The sequence below is a fragment of the Myotis daubentonii genome, chromosome 1, assembly GCF_963259705.1.
Source record: "Myotis daubentonii chromosome 1, mMyoDau2.1, whole genome shotgun sequence".
Taxonomy (NCBI): Eukaryota; Metazoa; Chordata; class Mammalia; order Chiroptera; family Vespertilionidae; genus Myotis; species Myotis daubentonii.
Window position 1 is genome coordinate 180,982,023 of NC_081840.1, and position 16,430 is coordinate 180,998,452.

Consider the following 16,430-nt stretch of genomic DNA (forward strand, 5'->3'; position numbering starts at 1 on the left):
TTATACATTGGCCCAAACTCCCTTTTTATCTTCCTTCCTTTCTTCCGTCCTCCCTCCCTCCCTTCCTTTCTCAGATATGTCTCGAGTTCCTACAATGTTGAAGCAACATCCTGGGAGTTTTGCACACTGTCACCAACAGGACTGAACTCTGAATTACTGTATGAAGTGTTGACTTAATAAAACAAACTTCTTGTTCAACCAGTCTGTTCAACCCTGTGTCTAATGACCTCAAGGACCTAGTCTGTGTTTGTGCTACATTTTACCTAGTCGAGCTTGTAGAAGGCAGAACAACATAGGCCTTTGCTGAATCAGAGTGTCCAGCATCTGAACTACTAACTACGGGATAGGGGAAGCACTGATTCATTCAAACTGAAGAAGCAACTTAAACTTGTGAAGAAATTTTCTCAATAAAAGTTCTTAATCATAGGAATAATGATTGATATCAAAATATGAATGAGGAAAGCAGCAGTGTATTACAGTTCTTCTGACAAGCCTGATAGTTAACCCAGATTATCTATCTGTATTACAGGCTTATCCTTGTTTGCAGCTTTGGCAAATTTTCATTTGTCTTTATTCTTTGCAACGGCATCATTGGCGTTCATTTACCCATACAACAGAGGCTGCAAGTCAAAATGTTTCTCAAAAAAGCCACATCCTTTAACAAATGTAAAACATGGGGAAGAAAAAACAGCTAAACTCTAAAAAAAATGGACTTTTCTAGTTTCTGACTGATATCTAAATGTAAAAGCATTTGTCTATAGGAATACTAGTATATTTGCCTTAGTAATGTCATAACATTTATTTGTCCCATTTTGGTTTAGCATACTTTTTCCAGCTATTGAAAAAAAGAAAAAATGTTAAAGGTCATAATACTTATAATAGTAAAAATAGAACTGACATTTATTTTGTGTGACTTTTATAGTTTTAAGGCTGATAGTCTACAGATCAGATGGCAAATCAACCATACCTTGATTTCCTATATTAATATTTAAATATTTTTCTTCACATTTGAAAATCACTTTTGTAGAAAATCACTTCTATTTTAATATTTTGAGTTGTGTTTTTGCTTATTAATAACTAAAAGTTTAAATCCAAGGTATTTTCTCATGATGTGACAGCCTTAAATGTTATTTATTTTTTTTACTACATTATCATTTAGGTTGTTTTTATTTGTGAATGATTATAAGAAGAGAGCTTATAGTATAAAGCTGGAAAATTGCCTAAGTGGCTCTTTCCATTAAAAGGTGTGGTTTTTTTTCTTCTTTTTTCAATAATTGATTTTAGAGAGAGTGGAAGGGAGAGGGATAGAGAGATCGAAACAATGAGAGAGACATTGGTGGGCTGCCTCCTGCACATCCCCTACTGGGGATCAAGCCCCCAAGCCTGGGCATGTGCCTTGACCAGTAATCAAACCAGGAACCTCTTGGTTCATATGTTGATGCTCAATCACTGAGCAACACTGGCTGGGCGAAAGAAAGGTGTTTAAACTGATGTATATGTACTCCTTTCAGTATGTTAAAAATAAAAACATCGCCCTAGCTGGTTTGGCTCAGTGGATAGAGCGTCGGCCTGTGGACTGAAGGGTCCTGGATTAGATTCTGGTCAAGGGCACATGCCCAGGTTGTGGGCTGATCCCCAGTAGGGGGCGTGCAGGAGGCAGCTGATCAATGATACTCTCTCATTGATGTTTCTATCTCTCTCTCCCTCTCCCTTCCTCTCTGAAATCAATAAAAAAATTTTTAAAAAATAAAAATCAATAAAAATAAAAACATCAAGGGAAGAGGTGAATGGGGAGTGATTGCCTAATGGGCTTGGGATTTCCTTTTTGAGCGATAAAAAAGTTCTGGAAATAGTAGTGGTGGTTGCACAACATTGTAAACATACTTAATACTACTGAACTGTATATTTGAAAATGGTTAAAATGGTGAATTTAATGTTATGTGTATTTACCACAGTTAAAAAAAAATCAATCAATAGAGTTCACCACTTTAACAGAATAAAGGAAAAAGAAATACTATCATCTCAATAGATGTGGGCAAAATATTTGACACATTTGCTATCTATTTATAACAAGAACTTTCAGTTAATCAGTTGTGGAAAGGAACTTTTTCAATGTGATAAAAAGCATCTATGAAAAACCTATACCAAGCATCAAACTTAAAAGTGAAAGATTGAATGATTTTCCCTAAGATCAGGAACAAAGAAGGCACAGATGGTCACTATCACCATAATTATATTGGAGGTCATAACCAGTAGAAAAAGAAATAAGACATACTCAGATTGAAAAGGGAAAAATAGAATTTTGTTTATTCATAGAAAACATAATTGTGCACATAGAAAGTCCTAAATATTCTACAAAAACAGCTGCTAGAATAGGTGAATTTAGCAAAATCACAGGCCAAAGGAAAATAAACAAAAATTAATTGTATTCTATACACTAACAATGAAAATTGAAATTTAAAATACTATTTGCAATGATATTAAAAAGCATAACAATTTCTCTCTAGATCTCCACATTGAAAGCTACAACACACTACTAAGAGAAACTAAGAACTCCTAATTAAATAGAGATAGATATAATGTTCTTGTATTAGGAAACTCAATATTACTGAGATGTCAGTCTCCCTCAATTGATCTAAAGACTCAATACAATTCCAACCAAAACAATAGCAGGGCTTTATTTTTATAGAAATTGGTAAATAAATTCTAAAATTTGTGTAGAAATGCAAAGAATCTTTTAAAGAAACACGCAAACATCAAAGGTATTTTTAATAACAATTTTACACTCACTTAAACTAGAATCCTATCAAACCTTATACTAGTAAGAAAAACTAGAGTCCCAGTGCATGAATTCGTGCATAGGTGGGGTCTGGCTGCCTGCCCCAATAAGGGTCTATTGGGGCCAGGCCAGTGTGGGGGAGGGAACATGGCAGGTTGGCCGCTGGCCCCACCCCCAATTGGGGTGGAGGGGGCTGGCTGGGGGGAGGGGCCACAGGCGGTTGAGGGGGCCGATTGGGGCCCTGATCCCACTGGTTGGCCACTGCAGTACACATCATAACGACCAGCCATTCTGGTTATTCCTGCTATTCCATCGTTCTGGTCCCTTGGCTTTTATATATATAGATACCAACTGACAGTTTTTCTTAATTAAATTTCTCTATGAAGAATATAATTAGAACTGTAAATAGTACATTGAATCTAACAAAGAAAATGTCAGTCATCGTGTGGAATGTTGAACTCAGTTTTACTTACATTCAGGAAAGCAGAATGAGTCTGGAATACACTCACATAAAGAGCAAAATGATAATGAACATGTCTGTTTTCTACTGCAATTGGACTCTAATCCAGGTGGTCTTCAAAGACTACAAAAATGCTAAAAGCATAAAGCATAGATTGGTCAGTCCTTTCTAGCCAGCTCAAAAGGAGACTGGTTGGAATCTATCAGGAAAAACCTTGTGTACCCATCAAATGGTAAACCATGAAAATCACACCAAATAAAGCAACCTGACTGAAAAACTTGGCAAGAGTTGAGGTTGCTGATGAGCAGCTGCCACCTAGACATACTAGTTAGGTTATTCCTAAGGGCTATTGATATGGGTCTAGATTTCCTGATTTAGAAATACAGTTTTAAGCTTAAACTGAAATATGTACTCATATCAGAATTGCAGTACTGATTCAGTAATTTTTAAAAAAGCAATCTGAATTGGAATCAGCAGTCGAATTCTAAATTCAATATACTTTTTTTTTTCTTTTTCTAGCCAAATCACATTTAATTCAAATTATTCTGCTTTTAATAGTGAGTGATGAAATTTTTTAAATACATCATAGAGCCTCCTGGATTTCATGGTTACTATTAAAAATAATAAAAGCAAAATCTTACATTAGAGGATAAAATGTTTCATGGTTTTTGCTATCCAATCATCATTTTGTGAATACCTAATGTTTCAAGCACAATGAAAGATGCACAGTATATGAACATGAGTAAGACATGGAGTCTTATTTGGCCTCGAAAAATTCCTGTTTAAGTCATTGAGGAGAAACGTGTTTACAAATGTCATAGGAAATACAGTGGAATACAATAATGTCAACCCTAGAAGGAACCTGAGGAGCAACTAAATCTGAGAATCAGGAAGGGCCTCATCTAACTGTTAATGGGGAGGGATCTTAAAGGATATGGGAGAAGATTGCAAAGAGAAGGTGTTTCCTCCCAATAGAATGTAGACTTCATGAGGAAAAGTATTTTTTGATTGTTTTGTTTGCTGCTGTATCAACAGTGCCTAGCTTAGTGCCCAGCTCAGAGAAAGAAAATCAGTAAGTATTGGAATGAGCAAATAAATAGCAGTAGCTACAATTTATACATGTTTTGCATATTTGTTTTTATTTTATTTTACTTAATTTAATTTTATTTTTATTCTGCTTCGCAAATTAGAATGAAAACTCATGAGAGCAGGAACTAAGTCTGTCTTATTCGCCCATTATCTCCTCACTCTGATTAACATGGTGCTTACTGCCTAAAAGGTGATAAACACTTGATAGATTAACAAATGAATAGAAATGGAAGAGTTAAGTAGATCAGGAGGATGAAAAAGCCATACCAAATAGAAAATTAATGGAAAAGAGCTGGGACATTTTGTTGGTTTTATTTCATTCTAGAGAAATGAAGGAATGAGTTCAATTTAGACATGTTAAGTTTGACAGGCCTCCTGTATGCGAGTTTAGAATATAAAACTTGATTTAGAATTCCTTAAAGAATAGATGTGGAGTCTTCAGTGGTTATCAATTGAAATCACAGGAGTGAATAAGATTATCTTTGGAAATTTTGAAATATATTCTTCTCAAAATGGAGATCAAATAGAAATATAAACAAATTTCACTTGATTTATTTCATTGAAGGATGCCCAGCTGTATATATTGGGAGGCTGGGTCTTCCTTAGGGGAGTTATTAGTATGCTAATTTCAGTAATATCACAGAACTATTACATATGCTCTACGAAGGTTTTATTTTCAACCACAAGCTTTTCAACAGGCTGAAAACAACTCACTAATAAATGGAAGCTCACTAATAATAAACTCCCTATTTCACTCCTTGAAGCCCACTTGTGACCGACATAAGTGTATACACACACCATTATATAACTTCTAAATCCACTACCAAATAATATAAAGAACATTAATATGCAATCTATTAATATCAAATACTATAAGTGTTAAAATTTCCAAGGCATAAAACCTATAATAAAGCTTAATCAACTGGAGAGCTAAAGATGTACAGATAATCAATGGTGAAAGAGAACTGCAAAGAGGAAATCATGGAGACTCTTAATAAGGGTGCTATGTAGCCAGTCCTATATGTTACTCAAAAACAAGCACCAAAATATCAAGACTATCTCTATCATCATGATCTCACAGCAACTGCATAATTCTAAAGCAAGGAGTGACAACTTTTTCCTTTATAATGGCAGATAGTAAATATTTTGTATTTTGTGGGTAAAGACACAAAATTGAGAAAATTATGTAGATAATTATATAACAACTAGAGGCCTGGTGCATGAAATTTGTGCACGGGGGGGGGGCAGTCTCCTCAGCCCAGACTATACCCTTTCCAATCCAGGACCCATGGGGGGATGTCCAACTGCCGGTATAGGACCAATCCTCAGGACATCTGGCAGTCGGACATCCCTCTCACAATCCTGAACTGCTGGCTCCTAACCGTTCACCTGCCTGATGGCCTGGTCACCCCTAATTGCGCCCCCCCCCCACCGGCCTGATTGCCCCTCACTGCCTCTGCATGCCGGCCTGATCATCCCTAACTGCCGCCACCCCTCGCCGGCCTGGTTGCCCCAAAATGCCCCCTCTGCTGGCCTCATTGCCCCTAACTGCCCCCCTGCTGACCTGGTTGCCCCCAACTAGCCCCCCTCGCCAGCCTAGTTGCCCCTCACTGCCCCCCTGCCAGCCTAATTGCCCCCAACTGCCCCCTGCTGGCCTGGTCGCCTCTCATGGCCCCCCTGCTGGCCTGGTTGCCCAACGCAGCCTGCTTATTCAGTCATTTGGTCGTCCCTCACTAACCCCCCTGCTGGCCTGGTCATAGGCAGCCATCTTGTGAAGGTGTGAGGGTTAATTTGCATATTGCCTCTTTATTATATAGGATAAAAAATGTACTGAAAAAATTCAAATAATAGCCCTAATCGGTTTGGCTCAGTGGATAGAGCGTCAGCCTGAGGACTGAAGGGTCCCAGGTTCGATTCCAGTCAAGGGCATGTACCTTAGTTGCGGGCACATCCCCAGTAGGAGGTGTACAGGAGGCAGCTGATCGATGTTTCTCGCTCATCGATGTTTCTAACTCTCTATCCCTCTCCCTTCCTCTTTGTAAAAAATCAATAAATTATATTTTTTAAAAAAATCCAAATAATAATAATGATGATAGGTTTCAATTTTTTGTTAAGACAGGTCTCTTAATAAGAATAAAATTCCTTGTTTTTTAAAAATAATATTTTGTTTAGTTGGGTTCAAATATATTTTTAACCATCATCAAAATCTATTGCAACTTGGCCGGTGTGGCTTGGTGGTTGAGGATCAACCCATGCACCAAGAAGTTGCTAGTTCAATTCACAATCATGGTACATGCCCGAGTTGCAGGCTCCATTCCCAGTAGGGACATGCAAGAGGCAGCCGATTGCTGTTTCCCCTCTCATTGATGTTTCCATTTCTCTCTCCCTCTCCTTTCTTCTCTCTGAAAAAATCAATTAAAAAATCTTTTTAAAAGATTTAAATGTTCATCTGTTAATGCTGATTTGAAATAAGACATATTTTATATTTGAAAATATATTTTCATACAGCCAGTATTGCCAAATACCAATATCAATCACATAGCCTGGTATTGCAAAACACTAATATTCATTGCTTGGAAGGCATTTATAGAATTCTATGACATTATCCTTTTGATATTTTCCTTTTATCATGTTATTACATTGGAGATTAATCACTGCCCACTGAAAGGTGGAAGCTTCTCAATTGCACGGTTACATGGGTTTTAAGTGTAAACATTTGCTTTGTACTTACACAGAGGTCTGAAAAACATTACTGGATCTATAGTTTGAGTTCAAAAATATATCTGCTGCAAAAGTGTGTGGAAATGAGTTCTTGCTTTTCCTGTTGCCTTTTCACAGCACAGGGAGTGTGTAAAGCACCTTGACATCACTTGAGTGTGGTAGGCAGAGTTCTAAGATGGCTCCCCAAATCCCCACCCTCTGGTGAACACATCTGTGTAATCTCTGGGATTATAAATAGGGTGGATTTTACTCCCACGATTAGGTCTGACCACAAAAGTCCCCAGTGTAGAGGACAGGGATACAGGAAGTCTGAGGTTTTTAAGATGAGAAGAATTTGATGCACCATTGCTGACCTGAACATGGAAAGGGCTGTGTGGCAAGAAATGTGAGCAGCTTCTAGGTGCTGAGAGGGGTTCTTGGCTGAAGCTATCAAGGAAACTTGATTTTCTGTCCTATTAACTGAAAGGAACTGAATTCTTTCAACAAGAAGAATGAGCTTGGAATTGGGTTTTTCCCTAGAGTCTTCATAAGAGAACTCAGCCTGGCTGACACTTTCATTTCAGCATACAGAACTCCGAGTTAATTAATGGATTTTGCTTTAAACTGCCTTGTTTGTAGTAATTTATTTAGTACGTATTAAATATTGCTGTAGTTACATAGCACTAGAAAAGTAATATATTTGATTCAACAATGTAAATTATTGTTGGAATGACTTTACTGGAGTTAAATTCTCACATATAAGCAGTGTTTTGCTTGTAAGTTTAGGTTGAGTCCATTAAGAAACATATCAAGTCCTAAGCAAAGATAATTTCCAAAAATCACTTGATATTTGAAAATAGTGGTTCAAAGTTTTTTCTTCCTATTTGAAAAAATTTCAATCTCAGCCCGGAGTTAAAAAAGACACTATACTAAAACTTGACCACTGTTAAACCATTGAACTGCTGCATGGTGAGGCAACTCAGGATAGTCAGTTTCATTTCTAATAAAAATTAATGGAACTGACAATGATTAAAGTCACAAGGGTGAGTGAATTTCACCATTGACACTTGATTCAATAATATACCACAGATTCAAATATTTTCCACAAAGTACTTAGTGATGAGTAATACTTTAAACACCTTCATTTTCACAAACTGTAAATTTGTACAACAAATCCTTTCTTTGCTTTATATAGATTTGTAACACCATTAGTTACAATAGTTTAGCAAATTCTACTTCAGGTCATAGTGAATTAGTATTTTTTCAATTTCTTTAAAAACGTTTGCCTTTAGTTTTTCCATACAGACTGTTCATAGGGGCTAATTCTTTCGTTGCTTTTCACTTTGCATCGATTCCTCAAATAAACAACAACACTGAGCTGTACCAGCAAAATCTCTTGGCTAATCAATAGCCAAGGAAACTACTCAAAATCACTTGCTTCATTTTTCAATTGACTAGTAATGTTGCTTCCAACATCCTCAATTCTTTTAGTAACTGTTCTTACAAAAAGGCTAATAGTCTTAAACAAGTTTAAGTTTCTTTCTTAAAGATTATCTATATCCTATCCTACATAAGAAAGAGCCTGGGTGTAATGACCGTTATGACCTAAGGCTCACCAGACCGAAAGTCAGTGGTGGGTTGCCGTGCTGCGTGTAGGTTATGCTGGGTGGGAGTCAGTGGGGGTGGGAGTCAGTTCCCGGGGGGAGTCAGTCCTGGGGGGCGGGGAGCCAGTCCTGGGTCCAGCCGTGCTGGTCGGAGTCAGTCCTGGCTCATATAAGTGGAAACCGTAAGAAATAGAAACAAGGCAGACCTATCCCTCCACATGGGGAGATATTGGCAGAAGAATAGCAGGGAGCTAGAACTGCCACCCTCTCATAACAATAATGAATACCTATTCCCCTCCCCCTACACACCACACACACCTACAAACCTTGGGCCAAGTGGGGAACCTGGACTTCTACTCTCTTGTTGAAATAATGAGGTGGCATCTCACCCTTCCCTTACCAGAGCAGTATCAAAGAAAAGCCAGATGAAACAGGGTTGAAAAAGATCCAGAGTTTCATAATGCTCAAAATTTCTAGGTTTCAATTATCAAATTATATTCATATAAAGAAGCAGAAAGATCTAAAACTGAATAAGAAAGATAAATAGATACTAACACTGAGATAGTAGAGCTGACAGAGTTATTTGATAATAAATTTAAAGCAGTCACCAAAACAATTTTACATAAGTGATTTTGAACATCCTTAAATCATTGAAAATCCTTAAATGGGAAAAAAGGAAAGTTATGGCAAGTGAATAGAAAGTCTCAGCAAAGAAAATGAAGCTATAAAGAAGAACCAAATGAAAATTATAGTACAGAAGAATATAATAACTGAAATAAATAACTCGGTGAATAGGCTCAAAGCAGAATGGATGGAACAGAGGAAACACTCAGGGAACTAGAAAATATGACAATAAAAATATCCAGTGAGAATAGGGAGAACATGGGCTTGAAAACAACAACAGAAAAAGATCAGAACCACAGCAACCAGTGGAGTCATAACAACAACAACAAAAATTAAATAAAACTGTAACATTTGGAGTCCAGGAAAAAATGAAAGGAGATGGAGCTGAAAAAGTACTTGAAGAAATAATGGCTGAGAACTCTTCCAATTGGTCAAAAGACAGAAATCCTCAATTTTAAGAAGGTGACCAAATACAAAATGAGAGAAACCCAAAGATATCAACACACACATCATAGTCAAACTTCTGAAAAATGAAAACAAAGAAAAAAAATCTTGAAAATTCTGAATGACAAATAACATTTTATCGATAAGGAAAAAGTAATTCTCATCACAGTAGGTTTTCCATTGGAAACCATAAAGTCTAAAAATAAAAGAACTGTCAACAGAGTCCTATTTCCAATGAAAATATCCTTCAGCAATATGGGGAAAATCAGGGCAACTCAGGAAAGAGAAAACACAAATGTAAAAAGAATTGATAAAGAGTAATATCCAAATCTCAAAAAATAGATGTAATATATTCAATATCATCTCTCCAGGTAAACTCAAATTTATTCCTCCATTACTTACCAGGATAGCTAAAATTAAATAGGTTTATAATATTAATTATTGGCAACTATCTGCAGGATCTGGAACTCTCATTCACTGCAGGTGGTTGTATAACTTAGATAAAAGGATGCAAAACTGTATCTACTAAAACTAAACATATGCCTACAGCATGACCCATTAAATTTACTGCTTTTATATATCCAAAAGACATGAGCATATAGGTCCTCAAAATCATATATGAAAGGATGTTTAGCGTACCTTTATTCATAATATTTTTAAATTAGAAACAACTTACAAATCTGCATAGAGGAAAATGGAAGAATGTTAGTAAATTCAAATAATAGAATACTACACACCTACAAAAAAAGAATAAAATCTTGATATGAAGAATAATATGGGTTAATTTCATAGATTTTACGTTGAGCAAAAAAAAGTGAGACACAAATGAGAATACATCATATAAATTCACTGATATGAATTCCATGAACTGATGATACTATCAATGATTATAAAGGTCAGAAGAAAATTAAGAAATTCTGAAGGTAGTAGTCAGAAAGGGGGATGAAAGAAACTTCTAAAATCTTGAAAAAGATTCTACATCTTATATTGGATGTTACATGTGTAAACAAGTTTGATCTCTACAGTTATGGTTCATGCACAGGTGGAGTTAAATATAAGTGTTTTCTAGCACTGAAAGTCGCTTATTATTTGAGCTTGGGTTCCTCAACTTTCAGAGTCCATGCTAATCTCCATTATGTCATATTATCATCTGAAGATAAATAGTGCCATCAAGATCTAATTCTATAGCTCAGTAACCCTGAAAAATGAAAGAGGATTTATCCTGATTAAGAACTCTGAAGAAATCATACTAACAGTTCAATATAATTCACCAAATATTCTGCAAAAAATATCATCTCAAATGGAGAACCATCTATGATTCAATAATTGGAATTTAAGAGGAAGTAAAAGAGTAGGTCTTTTGTTATTCTCATAGTTTGTGGACTCAGTAGTAATACTGATAAACTATTGGAAAAGTAGGTGTTTACTTTTTCTACAAATATTTAAATTGTTTGGGTAATATCAAAAGACTGTAAATTTTTAGCCTAAACATACTTCAATATGTTTTTATTGTTAATTTTAGAGAGGAAGGGAGAGGGAGAGAAAGATAGAAACATCAATGATGAGAATCATTGATTGGCTTTCTCCTGCATACCCCACAATGGGGATCTAGCCTGCAACTAGGGCATGTGCCCCAACCAGGAATTGAACTGTAACCTCCTGGTTCATAGGTTGGTGCTCAACCACTGAGAAACACCAGCCAGACAGCCTAAACATACTTTAAAAAGTGACTGTCATATATTGGGAAATGAGACATTAAAGTAATATGTAATCCTATATAATAAAAGGCTAATATGCAAATCTACCAAGCAGCAGAATGACCTGTCACTATGACACACAGTAACCACCACAGGGTAGACGCTCAACACAGGAGCTGCCCCTGGTGGTCACTGTGCTCTCACAGGGAAAACGCCGCTCAGCCAGAAATCCTGAGCCAGGCTCACTGCTGGCAAGTGCAGTGGTGGTGGCAGGAGCCTCTCCCGTGAGGAGTGGGCCTAAGTCATCAGTCAGACATCCACCGAGGGCTCCTGGACTGCAAGAGGGCACAGGCTGGGCTGAGGAACCCCACCCTTGAGTGCACGAATTTCATGCACCTGGCCTCTAGTAATATATAAAAGCGTAAGCAACCTTTTGACCAGTAGCTATGACATGCACTGACCACCGGGGGCAGGCACTCAATGCACAGGCATGGAAACATGGAACAGACTGATGAATCTCAGAGGGAAGGGGAGAGGGGGGGAGGGTGGGAAGAGATCAATCAAAGATCTTATATGCATACTAAAGGCCCAGTGTATGGATTCGTGCATCGGTGGGGTCCTTCTGCCTGGCCTGCAGGGATTGGGCCAAAACATCCTCCAAAGGGTCCCAGATTGTGAGAGGGTGCAGGCCAGGTGAGGGACCTCACTAGTGCATGAATCTATGCACTAGGCCTCTAGTAGAATTATAACAGTGTAATTGTGATTATAGTGCACTGAGTAGCAATTCAATGTGATGACACAGTAGACAATCTCTGTGACTTTGTCTTTATAATACATAAACAGAGGAGCATGGCTATGTCCTAATAAAACTTTATTTATGGGCAACTGCAACTTGAATATAATTTTTATAGTTTTCCAGCTCCTGTTCTAAAGTTTAGATGCTTCATGCTCAAAGTCAAAACAGGGTGGGTTGTTGATCACGGTCTCCATATGTTACTATAAAATTCACATAAATATCAATTAAATGTGAATCTGGAAAAGCATAAAATATTTATTTCAGAAAAATCATTTTGCTTAAGCCTTGATGATAAGATGCATTATTAAAGAGTCAAATATCACAGTATTCATTGATGTACTCCTTAAGGCAGTGTTTCTTGACATGTGATTCATGGATCAAGTACTTTGGGGCGGGGGTGCTTATCCTAAATGCATACTAATACCCCTCCTCTAATATTATTTAATTAGAAATCTATACTTTTAATAAGTTATCCAGTTAATTTTTATGTATACTATAGTTCAAGAACAACCTTCTTAAGATGGAGATATTTTGGTAAAGTGCTATAATTGACCACATCATTGTTTCATGCTCATGTGTGAAACTAGAGGAGCCCATACGTATACCTAATTATCTACAGAAATGTTGTCAACTCTATGACTTTGGCATAACTCCATTCAGTAAATATCCCTCTAACAAACTGGGCCTGGCTGGTGTGGCTAAGTGTTTCAGCATTGATCTACGAACCAAGAGGTTACTGGTTCAATTCCCAGTCAGGGCACATGTCCAGGTTGTGGGCTTGACCCTCAGTACAGGGTATGCAGGAGGCAGCCAATGTTTCTCATCAATATTTCTATCTCTATATCCCTCCCCCTTCCTCTATCTCTAAAAAATCAATAAAAACACTTAAAAAAATCACCAACCCCCACCCCACAAATGAACAAATTAGAACTAGGAAACTCAGTCTTACCTGTGTGCTAAACATACATACATAGTATACACAGAGACCACACATAGATACACACCATCTTCTATACCTTCAGGAAGCAATTTCATGTGTCCGTAAAATTTTATAACTTTATTCTCATAATTATTCAGGCTATAGTTTTATGTATTGATGCCTATGATTATCAGGAATTTGTATGGTTTATGTTGAAAAAAGTGTTAGCAGAGAAAAAAGTAATTTTAAATCTGATTTGAATTCTTATTTTCCCCAGAAAAATCTCTCCTTTGGCTAAACTTTTATTCTTTGAAATTTTGAAGCTTATACTAACTTGTGAGGCCAAGACTTAATATAAATATTTTTTCATTTGATCCTTAGACAATCCAGGGGTTCTGAAATACTCTCATTTGTCTTAATTAAAAGTTTTAATTTTTTAAGATATGTTCACACAAATCCAACTCTCAAAATGAGAAAAAATAAACAATAGTTTCTTAAGACATAGCACAGATCACATAGAAACAGGCCAACAATGATGACAATTTTTAAAGAATTTATTTGGATATAGCTGGTTATAAGAATCTACATTCAAAGTCAAACTAGAATTATAAGGAAATTATAATATGAATTTAAAAAATTCTATAGCAGTCATTTAAAGATAAAATATACATTAATATACCTTAAACTAGAGGCTCAATGCACAAAATTCATGCATGGGGGGGTTTGTGTGTGTCCCTCAGCCCAGCCTGCACCCTCTCTAATCTGGGACCCCTCAAGGGGTGTCTGACTGCCAAGTTAGGCCTGATCCTGGTGGGATCGGGCCTAAACGGGCAGTTGGGCATCCCTCTCACAATCCAAGACTGCTGGTTTCCAATCGCTCATCTGCCTGCCTGCCTGATTGCCCCTAACTACTTCTGCCTGCCAGCCTGATGGACACCTAACTGCTCCCCTGCTGGCCCGAATGCCTCTAATTGCCCTCCCCTGCCAGCCCGGTCACCCCTAACTGCCCTCCCTTGCCAGCCTGGTTGCCCCTTAACAGCCCTCCCCTGCAGGCCTGCCCCCCCACACCCTGCAACTACCCCTCCCTGCCAGCCTGGTAACTTCTTAGTGTCTCCCCTGCCAGCTTGGTCACCCCCAACTGCCCCCCCCTTCAGCCTGGTCACCCCTCATGGCCCCCCTGCTGGCCTGGTCACCCCACTCAGCCTGCTTGTTCAGTCGTTTGGTCATCCCTCACTAACCCCCCTGTTGGCCTGGTTGCCCCACGTAACCTGCTTGTTCAGTCGTTTGGTTGTCCCTCACTAACCCCTCTGCTGGCCTGGTCGTAGGCAGCCATATTGTGAGGGCATGAGGGTTAATTTGCATATTACCTCTTTATTATATAGGATAAGCAAAAAGGAGATTACATTTTCTCTCATACCTGTTTCAAAAACAAAAGTGGAGTTACATCTTTCCAAAACAAAATTAGAGGGACACTCTTGTCCCTCCAATGTCTGCTATACCTTTTGACTTCACTGTCATCACTATCTCTAGTTTCTACTGGAGCCTGTGGTAAAGCCCAAAGACAATGGTTCTATGCTCTCCTATCTATACAAAAATTGGGTGAGCCTTACCCAATTTCCATCACATCTAAAATCGTAAAAATGACCATTTAATACCACAGTCTTATTCTTCTTAACTGACTACTCTGATAATATAAAACTATGTATATCAACAATTTATAAAGCAGGGTGAATTAGGATTGGCTGAAACCTCCAAAAGTGTTTAGTACATCTGCAGATATAGTTCTATCTAGGACAAACAGATCTGGTATGCTATGGGATTGTTTTGGCAACCAATATTTATCCATTTAATTAAAATTAAAGGCTTAAAGAAAGGCATGCTGCTTCTGCAATTTCAGGAATGTTTGATCCATTGCCAACAATAACACTGGCATGAGATAGAGTATCATGTCTCATTCTTAGAAATGAACAAAATATGAGATTCCTAAATGCAACCTGCATCATCTCTGTATGTATCTAATCTTAACTAGGTCTTCAATTTAATTTAGCATTCCTTGAATTCAGCTGACAACCTATCTTATTTCCCATGATAGCTATTCCAGAATTTTTCTACTCTTTTTAAGTGTCCACCTCCAACCCTGCATTTCTCATTTTCAGCAATTATGTTACTGAGGAGATGCAGGCCATCATAATGAGGTCACTCAAATTCTTCACCTCTGACTTTTATATCTCCTCATCTATTCTTCCTTATTTCTTGTAGCACATAAATAACTTTCCAGTATCACTTTAAAGCCTTATCATATACCTTCTAAACACTAGATTCACACCCATCCCTGCTCTTAATTCAGTTTATTTTAAACTCTCCCAGGTTTTATCTATCAAGTTTCCTCTTTCCCAGTAAATGCAATTGTCTCTTCCTCTCTCTTAATATTTTTCAGTCTAAAGTAAAATTCTTCTATCCATAGGATGAAAAAAGATAAAGAAAATCTTCCTCAAAGACTCTCACTGTTATTTGTTTATCCCCTCCTTCTTACTAACATACTTTTAAAAGAATAATCTAGCATTTCTGCTTCTTTTCCTTCTCTAGCAGCACTGTTTTCTTATATTTTCTTATTCTAGATTTATGAGGAATTGGGCTGGATATTGTCAGCTGAAGATGAACAAATAGAATATAAGAGCAAAGTCACAACAAAAGGACAACATGATGGAGGGAAATATACCTACTTTGTATTGTGTACTTACATTTGGGAATGGGAGAAAGGGCTGGGAGAATAGAATATGATAGAGTGTAGAGGGCTCTGAATATCAAGGCCTATGTAACATATGTAACATATTCAGTGGTTTCATTGTGGTTATTTATTTTTTAATATATTTTCATTGGTTTCAGAGAGGAAGGGAGAGAGAGACTGAAACAGCAATGATAAGAGAGAATCCTTGATCAGCTGCTTCCTGCACGCCCTATTGAACTATAACCTCCTGGTTCATAGGTCTATGCTCAATTACTGAACTATACTGGCCAGGCATATTGTAGTTATTTTTAAGCAATATGCATAGGAGGAGAAATAAATAATTCACAACCTCCAAACCAATCAAAATAAGAGAATACACTTTAAATTCAGGAAAATGGGTAAATAAGGAAACTTAGCTACTCTTCTCAGTCCCACCATGTTTTGGCTACATCTTATCACTTATTTCTTGCTATTATATTCTTCTGCCTCTAGATAAAATGTAATTATCAATGTCCTTATCACATTATGACAATTTACAGCTTTATTTCCCAATACCAATACTGACATTTTCAGATTTTATATTTAATATA

General features: G+C 37.3%; 1 protein-coding gene across 1 annotated transcript in view; it reads right to left on the bottom strand.

The window, feature by feature from the left end:
• CFAP299 (cilia and flagella associated protein 299) overlaps nt 1–16,430 on the bottom strand; it is a 554,285-nt gene that overhangs the window by 221,642 nt on the left and 316,213 nt on the right. The window lies entirely within an intron of this gene.